Genomic DNA, 8249 nt, shown 5'->3' on the forward strand with positions numbered 1-8249 from the left:
ACAATGCAAGTGAATGGGTGCCAAAATTTTGATGCTGCAAAAAGCACATAAATGGAGCATAAAAGTAATCCATATGACTCCAGTGTGATATGATAGGTGTGGGTGAGAAACTGATCAATATTTAAGTTCTTTGTTGGTAGAAATTCTTTTAACTGCCCAGTTAGGGGTGATATGAATGAAGAATGCAAATCACCAAAAACACAAGAACAAGAAAGTGAAGGTTTACAGTGGGGATTGACTGAAGATTGCCTCTGAAGACAATGGTTTAACCACTGGAGTCTTATGGATTACTTTTAAGCCTTAAAATATTGGCACCCATTCACTTGCATTGTATGGACTAAAAGAGCGGAGATATTCTTAAAAAATCTTAATTTGTGTTCTGCAAATAAAATAAAGTCATACACATCTGGGATTGCATGAGGGTGAGTAAATGATGAGAGAAGTTTCATTTTTGGGTGAACTATACCTTTAAGATGTTAACTTCAGCATATAAATAGAACACATTTCTGAAAATTTTCCTGCCTTGTTTCGAATGTTGTAAATGTTAATTTGACCATATTGCCATTTAAAGTCAAGTCAGTGTTTGCTGATCATCATATACAAATATTAAAATATTTCACTCAGTGACCTTAGTGCAGACATTGTTATTGCATTTTAATAAGAACACAGACCGCTGCAAAAAGGAGGCCATTTTTTCTATTATATAATTACATTTGTGTAGGGTTAACGCAAAGTCTCTGGATGTCTGCAAATTGATAAGCAGCACTGAATCTGATTAATGTAGTGTGTTTGGAAATCATGCATCTCACAGATTTACAGTACAATGTGTTTGAGGTCAATCCTTATAATTTGGCCCTAATGTGTTAATCATCATTCAGACACGGCTAGTCACCATTTAGCAATTAAAAGATAAACACATTTTGTAGTTGGGCCATGGAAAATATAAGTTAAGAGATGGGTTAAGGCAAGCAGAATGTGCAGTTAAGCACCAAAATAGCAAATGGGAAGATGTTTTGGTGTATCTAAACGGTCCAACATAGGCCGATAAATACCAAAACTGTTAGCTGATTAGATTTCAGCATATTTTTCTATCATTAAGTCAGTTAATGTAGTTTTCATGCATCCACGTTACGAACACATTTCTGAGTAATAATAACAAGCCATTATGTAGTCATGTAGTGTAATCCATGAGTTGTAATGTTTGATTTTCACCACTAGATGCCAGTAGAAATTTTTGATGATCTCATTTATTGGATACAAGGAGTTAAATTATAGGTTTAATGACTATTAAAATACCTCATACCCACAGTAACGAAAGCTACGCTATTTTATACCTTGTACAAATTCGTACAGTCAAAGAAACACTTTTCATTAGCCTTCACAAAATGATGTCATAAGATGAATTAGGAGATTTATTGTCCCATGAAGACGTTTTCAAAAAGGCAAAAGACAATTTGGCACACCAACGCATCAGATACATTTGACAGATAATCAAAGGAAATTAATAACATTACTATTTGACAAATGTAATAGAATTATAACATAAAAATCAAAACAATTACAGTCGCTATTCCAAACTTTTAGTGTAGGCCCCTATTTATTTCAGAATTTGCGCAATGTATGACTGTTTTGCCCTATTTTTGAAGAATGCTCGAAAATGAGTAATAAAACATAAGAAGCCTAATTTAATATAATGAATCCAGTCTGATCTATACATTTATTTTAATGTATATGTATATTTGGCAAATAATACTTTTCACATATTTACACGATAGACCTTCTTCAAGCGCCATCTTTTATTTTTAATGGGAATGACAAGGAGGCTGTGAGGGACAGACATACAGTGGCACGAACGATAAAGCTCTTAGATCATATCTGATTTTCCACAGCTCTTATTGTCTGGAGTTCTTTGTATGCTTAATGTTCTTAGACAGATTTGTAACAACGTTTTGTCATAGTGTTTTTGGAACGATCCAAAAACACTAAACTGCAGTACAGCCGATTGAGGAGATGGTAAGTACCCGGATGATGCACTTTTTCAACCATGAAACGTAGTGTGGAATGTTGGACACTTCATGGGCTGTGTCTCGTTTGGAAGGCTGCGTGCTAGGTAGGATGCGTCCTTTGAAGGCTGCAGTATACTAAGCGTCCTCCTTTAAACAAGTCTCGTTTAAACGAGACGGCCTTCGTAGGACAAACGGAAAATGGTTGCTATGACAGCATGCCACTCTTTAGCAAGCGCCAGCGCTTTGAGTGAGAAGGGAACAAAGTCCCTCTGGAAGGGAATGTATGAGGTAAAATTTAGGAGAGTTATAATGATGTAAAGAGAAAAGAAAATAGATTTTACAGGTGTACTTTTAGTCTAATACTTTATTTTAATTATATATTCATATAATTATACATATTATATGCTCTGCACCCATCTACTGAGGTACTTCAACTTGGGTATTTACATTCCTTGCGTTTGAACATCAATATTTACGGGCATTTAGACATTTCTGTTGAAGCAAAGAATTGTGGGTTGTGAGTGCCCACGAAGGATACACCTCATGCATCCTCCGAATTCCCATGAAAGAAGGTCACTTTTGAAGGCCGCATTTGATGACGGATGCGGCCGACAAATGTGACCTCCGGAGGACGCATTCTTCCAAATGAGGCACAGCCATGAACTCAGCGCTCGTGGCTTGCCTTACATAGTGTAAGGGGCGGAGTTACAGGCAGCGATAGGCAAAACAATTGTAAATAATTGAGAATATGAAAACTAGTGAAACTTCTGTGAATACAGCACCTTACAAAAGTGAGTTAAATGCTTTACCATCATACCATGCTGTGTGAATATGTACAGTATATTATTATATAAGTGTGGAACTGAGGGTGGATAGTGCGCTAAAGCTAGCGGCAACACAACACTTGGGTTTGAAATGTCACTTCCATCAGCTGTTAAACGGCGAACACTTCCATGTAGTAAAAAACTGTTAAGTGTTTCACTTGGGATGAAACTACAATTTGAAAATTCATACACTACATCGCTGAGTGCATAGTACATTTTGTAAGTGCATAGTGTATAGTGTGTCATTTGGGACACAGCTTATGTGTTTGGAGTCATTCTTTGGCTGTGTCTGAAACCAGGAAAATGCTGCCTCCGGAGGCTGTATATGAAGGTAGGAAGGGACCATGGCACATCCGAATCTAATGTTCGTGTCAAATCCTGTCTACTGAGATACTTTTATCTGATAGATTTTTGAAGGCAGCATAGATGTATCCTTTGCTGCCTATGAAATTCCACAATCCTGTGCTCCCAAATCCACGGCGGATGAGCTGAAGAAAAAAAAAAAAAAGGCGGCCGAAGAATTTGCGTATAAATGTACTTTTTTCCCCACTTTTTCCAACTTTTGATTCCATTTCTACCGAGAAAATAGTATTTTAGTTTTGAAATATACACTTACAAATAAAAGTCTCTTGATTTTGTTGTAGATAATTAGACCATTGTGGTTCAGTTGGACTGAATGAACAGACCCGTTACCTTTTGTGGACACCAAATGGTGATAATCAGTTGCTGGTATCCTAGCAACGATGTGACATTATGCTGCCTCAGTAGCCTGTCCAAAACCAGTTTCCGAAGGTTCCTTCGTATGCAAACGCTGTCATTGACTGATAGGGCAGCGAGGCAACAAGACAGCTACCTTTGGTTTCGGACGCAACCTACAGAGATCCACTCAGTAACTTTTGTGTTTTTGTCCTCTTGGTCATCTACTGATACCTAGTGGTGTGGATGCAGCATAATTCAAAATCTGTATTTTTCAATTAAAGATTCCATTCTAGAGATTTACTGTTCACAATCAGCCATGATTAATGTAATCCAAGAGTGAAAGTGTCCCATAATAAGATGGTTACTGAGATTCAGTGAGTAGAGTTTGGCTGGTCATGTGCTTCCAACATGGCAGCCCCCAGGAGAGTGCCCCTGCCCCATGTAGAATAAAACTGCTTTCATAAGGTAGCCTAACTGATATGAAATAAGTCCTCATCTCATGTGAGTGTTCATGATTTTATACATATGTTTCAAAATTACAATTCATTTCTTTAGGAGTAAAACTTTTTTAACAAGGAAAAAAAATCACTGAGTGCACCTTTAATTTGGTCCTGAAAGTTTTAGTCATCAGTTAGCCACGGTTATTCACCAGTTCACAATGAAAAGATAAGCATTTCCAGAAACTCCTGCTACATATTTGATTTTTATGTCAAAACTCATTTTTGTGTCCTCAATATGTTTTTCTGATAAAAAAAAAAAAACAAACAAAAAAAACAAAACAAAAAACAAAACAAAAAAACAAAACAAAAAAACCTGATTCAGACACATCCATGTCCACAATTCAACAGCACATTCTTGTGGAATTCAACTAATAGCAAGAGCTTGTTGGTCTATGTTCCTGTATCCCATCTGTGTTGCTTTACATTTCAATGCCAGCTATACACACAAAATCTTATTGCATATCTAAAATGATAAATTAGGAGTTGTTGTAAAGGTCAGTGAAAGAGAATGTTAAACCATGTAGAATTTCCTACAAATTATAACAGCACTAACACTAACAAGAAATAACTGCATCTGCAAGGTTTAGGCCACATCCACTCTAATCCGTATTCATTTGAAAACTCAGTATTCAGCTTCCTAGCGTCAACCTTTTCCAAATTCTGTGGCAATAGAGCTGTTCAGCCATGATGGCTAATTCACCATGGGTTCCCTCTGGAATTTTCTATGGGTTTTTATAATTAGGTTTTTCAATTTATGAGTAAAATAAGGTCTGTGGTAAACATTATTTGAAGATATACTGATGTTTTGTTTTACAACATAAATTACACACAGTCATACCTTAAACGTGAAATCTGAAGCAACCGTGTTTTTAAAAAAAAAAAATTATTTACTGTATGTTGCTAACAAGTTGCCAAATAAGGACTACAACTACCACAAGCATGTAGATGGATGTGCCTGACGAAATGGAAACAAATTATAGTTCTTATCTAGCAACTTGTTAGCAACATACCAAAAAACATGGTGGCTTCAAATACCCTCAGTTATACCCCAAAGTTTTGGGTATGACTGAGCGTAATTTATATTGTAGAACAAAACACCCAAGTATCTTCAAGTAATGTTACCACAGACCTCTTTTACTCATAAATCTAAAACTGCCATTATAAAAACATAGGAAACTCTAGAGGGAACCCATGGCTTGAAGAATGCTAATTCTCTTCTGGATTTTGGGACTACAACCTGAACAGCTCTATTGAGACCAATTCTAAAAGTTCTATTTTCGTTGGAGGAAAATGCAGCTCTAGCAAAATTAATGTATTTTCCAGCGGAAATGTTTCAGTGAGGACATGGTCTAGGCTTCTTGTAATCCTAATTCGAAAATCTGTTAGACACTTTAGAGCATTTAGGCCACATCCACACTAATCCGTTTTCGAAATGCTCCATTTTTGGTGGAAGAAAACAATGTTCTAGTGTGGATGTGGTGTGTAAACGTAGCAACGTCAATAAATTTTTCCAATTAAGCTTTGTAATGTAAATATAACAGGGTTTGTCCAAGAATACTGAACATAAATCAATAGAACATATGTTCACAATTATTGTACACTAATGTAAAGTAAATGTCTGTGTGACAAGGTCCACAATGTCCCTAGATTAATTAAGACTTAATATCTGTTATTTATTTATCTATTTAAACAACATAAAGTTGCTCCCAAAGCATGCACAAGAACAATACAACTATCTGTGAAACATTATCATTATATTTGGGTAAACTTTATGGGAAAATTGAACTTATTTTCACTTTTATTTCTCTCAGGATGAGTAAAAACATACTGGCCCTTCTGCGGTCCAGGGGTAGCGAGTTGTGGCAGATCCTTTGCCAAGCACAGGACTGCAGACACTCCTCACCTCTGATGAATACCATATGTTCTCTTTGCTGCACTCTGCCTGCAGTCACTGCTTCTCTTCAAACATCATAGCATATTTCTTCCATTACACCTCATTATTTGTCTCCTTTTCATCCAAAATAATAACATATGCAAGCACACGCTGATTTGTTGATGACAATTGATTTGTAAACAAGCACAGATCATTTTGTGGGGCATTCCTGACAGTATTGTAATTTATGAGGAAGAGACTCTTCTCCTTATCTTAAATTATTTGTCTTTTTTTTTTACAACAGTAAAAACTCCCTTTCTATTCTCATGTTATACTGTATGCACACTGAATGGAACATTCATATAAAAGAAGCTCTTTTCCACCCCCAACTGTGCATCGCTGTTTGTCTAAGAAACATGTGGAACACACGCATTACAGCCAGTACTTGGTGGGTGTTTCTCTCAGTGGAATATATTGTAGGATTACTCTACACAAGAACAGCAAGTTCCTCCAACTGATATTGACAAAATATCAACACCCCTTTGACCTCTTTATAAAGAGATGTGTGGGTAACCCCAAGATGACCTTTGTTCAAAACATAAAGTGGAGCTGACTATATTCACTGATTTTGATTGACCAAGTGTTTTTCCTGACAAAGCTTTGCTTGTGTCTGTCAGTGTCCATCGAGGTAATGCAGATGAACAGGATAAAAGCTTTTTTGTACTCAGCTTTGCTGAATAAGGATTTCTGAATCTCCCTCTGTCTTTCTCTCTCACTCATCCTTCACTGTTCCTCTGTTTTGCTCTCCATCTCTGTATTTCGCTGGACCATTTCAGCCTCCTGGCTGAGCTGCTGTTTCAGTTGAAGCTTCCTTCCTGTATGAGAGCTTGTTGGAGTCGTATGATGAGTGAGGCTGCTATTATGACAAATGTGAAATGAAGCAAAGTATAAGACCAACATGAATTTCCATGCTGGTCCAGGCTGGTTAATGCTAAATTGGTGCTGGTCTATCAAGTGGGCCTGCATAGACGAGCTCATCACCAGCCAAAAATGCTAGTCAACCAATATGGACATTCTGGTGAAGCTGGTTGACTATGCTGGTTTGCTCAACCGGGCCTCCCATCTCTGGACTGGTCTTTTGGAACTAGTCACTTCTCATTGCTCAGTTGAGGCCTTGCTCTCATCCACTGATTCGTTTATTTTGTCACTCCTGATCGTGACCTCATGCACAATTATTGCTTGTTATGTCCTTAGAATTGAGTACCCAATTTCTCATCCCAGTTGTGGGAACTGTTCAGCCTTTAGCTGTAGCTGAAATTATATTGTATAATGAAAGCGAGAGATTTTGTGGATGTGCCAGTCCTCAACCAGTCTTTATGCAGGATGGTGGGAACTTGACCTACATAGTGTTTTGGATTGGTTGCAGATGCTGCCTGTTGAGGGGGAGATGGAGCGAACCTGCAATTGATTCAGCTAATGCAGAAGATCCTTTATTTGACATCCAGAATGCATTAATATTAATTGTGAAACATTAAAGGAACAAATCAAATGCATCAAAGTATTTAATTTAACATAACATAAAAAAAAAAAATAAAAAAAATGTTTTTCAACAAATGAACTCAAGGCAGAATAAAGTCTTTGTCACCTTTATGTTAATGTTTGGTTTTTCATAAGAAGATGATCGTAGAATGTTTGCTTTGTTACCACAATGAAACCACACGACTGTGGCAACATTTTTGCAAAATGACATTACGTGTTTCTTTAAATGTATCGCAGCAGTTCAGAGGTGAAATGTCCATTGAGTGGCACTAAAAGCGAGTTGTTCTCCCAAACAGGTTGAGGTTTTTAAGGTTAATGCTCTATCGAGTTTTAAATCAACAAACCTACCTACCTACCCTAAACCTTAAACCTAAACCTAACTGATAGTGCCATAATAAGCAAATGTAAAGTGAAATGTGCACTTGTTGAAGCAACCACATCATTTTTTTGGTGCATCTATGACACTCTTGTCTATCTTGTCTTTTGTATCACAAGTGTCATTTCTATCAGTTGAGCTATTACACAATTTGGCTGCACTCCAACAAGCTTGTAAATGTTGTTGGTTATTTATTGCAGACGTTACTTAGAATGTATTGCTTTACAAGTCATGCACCATGGGAAAGTGTTTTGTTGGCCTAAGTTAGAATTGTAGAGGAACAGGTAAAAAAGTAAATGTTTTTAAACTGATAATCTGCTGTTTTACCTGTGATTTTTGTGAAAGGAAATTAAAGTCATTGTTGTTGTAGTGCCTCTAGTGTGCATTTCACCAGGAAATTGTTGCAATATGTAAAATTCATGTAAAAATCAC

Source organism: Myxocyprinus asiaticus, chromosome 5 (assembly GCF_019703515.2).
Source record: "Myxocyprinus asiaticus isolate MX2 ecotype Aquarium Trade chromosome 5, UBuf_Myxa_2, whole genome shotgun sequence".
Lineage (NCBI taxonomy): Eukaryota > Metazoa > Chordata > Actinopteri > Cypriniformes > Catostomidae > Myxocyprinus > Myxocyprinus asiaticus.